Genomic DNA, 4,195 nt, shown 5'->3' with positions numbered 1-4,195 from the left:
AAGGTTAATTGTATTTATGGTTTAAATTCAGGAATAACATAATGACTGCTTTTAATTCCAGGGAATGAAAGTAAGCATGTATAAATTCGGAAATATTTCTGGTAGACTCAAAATATCAAAAATAATTTTTTTCAAAACATGATTTGGATTGGGTCTCACGTATATCTGACGCGCATGGGTCAGATTGTGGACCATTATATGTGCTTGTTTATTTCAAAACAGTTTGATTGGTACAAGAGGCTATACTTTCTTAATATTATTGGTACCAGTATCTGAGCTTGTTTATTTTAGCTGATTACCATTCATTTTAACACGTTAAGCCTTGTTGCATCATTAGATTAAATGGGTGAAATCATCCACAATCCACTGCCTTGATCAACTTGGCTACATTCTCCTCGAGATACGCAATAATGCCCTTGATAGGCACTCCAGAACCCACCAACTCTCGTGAAAACCTAGGTAAGTCGGTCCTCCATTCATGTAACCCGGGGTATGGATCACGAGACACTTGGCTGCAAGTGAATTTACCAGATCAAGCATAAAGCAGATGGAGTTTGAGGGGGAGTGTAGTATCATGTATTATTATAAAGTGATAATGATGCTCTTTCTGTTCTGTGCTTTCTTCTTGATTTGCGCCTTGGTAGTCAAGGAACGCGTCTGAAGAAGTGGCGGGCGCCCTCTAAGTTGACCACCCTCCTCCTCTCAACATTTACCTTTAGCTACTTTAAACTTGTCCCATAACATAGAAGAGGAAAAAGAAAGACCAGAGATATAAAAGACAAGAGATCTCTTACTGAATAAGCTCAATTTTTGCCCTGGTTCAAAGGCAAATGCTAGTTGGATTTTTTGTTCAAAATGAACCTCTTCTTTAGGATTGCTGAGACTTTGTCCTTACAGCTCTAAACAGTTGGACTTCTATTATGTAGCCTAAAATTGTGACAATGCTTCGTTTAGGCAGAATTTGTAGAAGTATTACTCCAAATGGTTGAAAATGAGAAGAGACCGAATTGCACAGATAGCATTTGAGAAATTGTAAGACTAATAGCTTATTTGGCCAAGCTTCTAAAATTTGCTTATTCAGAAAAATATTTTTTTCAAAAGTTCTTTTCAAAAAAGTACTTTTGATGAGAAGTAGTTCATGTTTGACTAATTAATTTGAAAATTACTTTTGAGCAACAATTAGTGTTTGACAAAGCTTTTAAAAAGTGTTTCTAAGTTATTTTTCAAAAAAGTGCTCTTGGGAGAAACTACTTTTTCTGCTTCTTCGAAACTACTTCTGCTTATACTCAAAAGCATTTTTTTTTCCTTCTAAAAACTTGGCCAAACACCTTAATTGTGGCAAAAAAGCATTTTTGACTAAAAAAAAAAAATCACTTTAGGCCAAAAAATAAGTTTGGCCAAACATGCTATAAATCTATGACTAGCTCAATGTGTGAAGACCTCCGGGTACTCTTATGTTCTATGAAAAGGAAATATGACTATTGTAAACTCTCTTATTTCTGATTCTGCATTAAACTCAATCAAAGAGCCAAAGAATGAACCATATGTTGCATAATTCTATCATTTTTATTAATCAAATAGTAAGTAACAACTACTCCGTATTTAGTAATTTAGATAACAAGTTATGCATTTTTCTTTTTTTTGGTTATAATTTCCAATTGGATGATTCAATAATCCAACCAACGGAAGATTTGATTTCATAGAATATTAAAGGATTCAATTTAGAAAATTAGAAGATAGATGCAACCTCAGCAAGATTGACACTCTTCTAGCTTTACCTATGCAACATTTTGGGATTGTTTTCCGCGGCTATTTTCTTTATTGCGTTTGCTTATATACTTTTCTCTATCTTTATTGCCAACCTAAAGGCACTAACGAATTCACTTATAAGGAAACTCATCAAATACAGATTTTTCGAGTCTTTCAAGAACTAGTGAAGCTTTAATTGAATTCTTTTTCAGCTCAGCTTAACGGATATCTGCATGTTGAACTTGGTTTTACCAAAGATACCTGGATTGGTACAACAGTTCATGCAGAATGTACAACACCGGATATTCTTAATTCTTAGCTACTTTAAATTTGGTATAAAAAAAAAAAGAAATTATTTTCTTGTAAAGTGAAAGGAGTGAAATCCAAAGCCCAAATCAGTTTTCTACTTTTTCCTTTACTTTTCCAAGTTTTCCCTTTAAACAGCACTCACAAAATAGAAAAAGGGAAAGTATGGAAAGCAAAGTTGCCTACCATTAAGGGGTCTACACTCTAAAAAGATTACTTTTTCATCAAAATCTTTTTCCTCCATTTGTAACTTTTTTATTTTAAATGTATTAATTAATCATTCCCTTTTTTCTATTTATTGATTCTTTGGACAATTCATAGGCCATATCAGCTACCTCAAGAAACAAAAAGATCACTCTCTTTTCCTACTTTCTAAAGTAGAGGGAAAAATATGTTCTTTATTTTATTGCTACTTTTATTTTCTTGTGCGGGTCAATTACTTTCACTTTTGAAAATTAAACTCAAAACTTAGCTATCTATCACTGTCTTCTTGAAAAGTATTTTGTATATATAAACATTCCAATACTATCCATGTGTTACATGCACATGTTGTTATCAAGGTTAATTCGGTCAGTTTTCACATAGTAAAATGCTCCAAGTTTTTTATCGAATTAATACATTAAGACAAATAGTGCATCGGAGAAAATTAAGTTATTTGTACTCCGGAGACTGATAAGGCGCCATAATTCTTTGATTGCTACTGATCAGTGTGGACGTGTATGACCATTTCACCTAAAAACTTAAGTTGTTAGAAAAAGCATACTTTATTTACTTAATTGTCTCTTCAATTAATACATTAATACAAAAATAATAAATATGAACCCATAACTTTAAAAATATAATGGGTTCAATGCTAAAATCTTTAAAAGTTGAACTCATATGATTTAAATCCTGGATCTAGGACCTCAGTCTGCCTCTAATACCTGAATAAAGTGTGTGTTCATCTCATCAAAAAAATTAAGATATCAGAGAGCATACTTTATTCACTTAATTGTTTCTTTAATAATCAGGACAAGTTGGTTGGTTCGTTTCATCCTCCTAGTTATATAATTTTTTGTTTTTGTTTGTGATCGTGTTGCACAGAAAGTAGTTGTCTAGGAGTAGTTGTGAAACGTTAAATTTGTGTATAAAAAATTGTTAAAACTAATCCAACGGAAAACCATAGAATTTTAAATTCCTAATGTATGTTATTTATGGTAATCCTAAATCAATTGGTACTAATTAAATGATTATTGACTAACTTAAATAAATCACTTCTCATGTCTTAATATGGTTAGATACTTACAATTGCTTATCAAGAAGCAAAGTCACAATATTTGATTTCTAGGAATTTAAAGTCCACATTTAATAATCTACTCTATCCATATCTTCCTAGTAAATAACAAAATATAGCATTTTTATTTAACAGGTGGAAATTATTAATAAGATTATGATCTTAATGTCAAGATTAGTAGCTGGGATTAATTTTTCTGTTATAATGGGTGTGGAACCCCTAAGCAAGCTGCCATGGGAAAGAAGGAAAAAAAAGAAGTAAAAAGTAACTTTTTATTGAAAAATATTTTGAATTTGTCGGATTTATACTAGTTGATAAAAAGTCTGATTAACAAGTTTAAAATTTTGGCTTATTGTGAAAATTGACGACTGCTATTCTCTTGGAGGCGTTCTAGAACTGCTCCACTTTTGAAAATTGAGTGATTAAAAGGTGTTTCTTGCTAATTAATAACTAGGGGTTTTTTTCACTAGCCCGAGCCACAAATTATATACATTCGATAGCCGAAAAAATATATAAAATTGTATAATTTTTTTGGCTATTATTTTTAGAGCAGTTATACAGTGTCATTTTACCTGTATTAAATTTGAAATTGATTATTCATTATTTGAATATTGGTATTAGATAATAATAATTTTATACCGAAATCTTGATATTATTTTTCATAGTTTGAACTAAATTTCTAAATCATAGGGTTGGTGGTCTTTTTCTTAATTTTAATTTTTGAGAAATTAATATTTTTAGCCGTTTCAAAATTAATAGCCGATAATATAAATTAATGAGCGTTTCACCGTAGCAGTTAAGTCATTGCAACTAGAGCAATACGCGGAGTTTCCAACTTGTAACTGAAAAACTAATTGAAATTCATTA

Source organism: Nicotiana sylvestris, chromosome 5, assembly GCF_000393655.2.
Source record: "Nicotiana sylvestris chromosome 5, ASM39365v2, whole genome shotgun sequence".
In the NCBI taxonomy this organism is placed as follows: domain Eukaryota; kingdom Viridiplantae; phylum Streptophyta; class Magnoliopsida; order Solanales; family Solanaceae; genus Nicotiana; species Nicotiana sylvestris.
The sequence above is the reverse complement of the archived record's forward strand: the minus strand, read 5'-3'. Positions refer to the sequence as shown.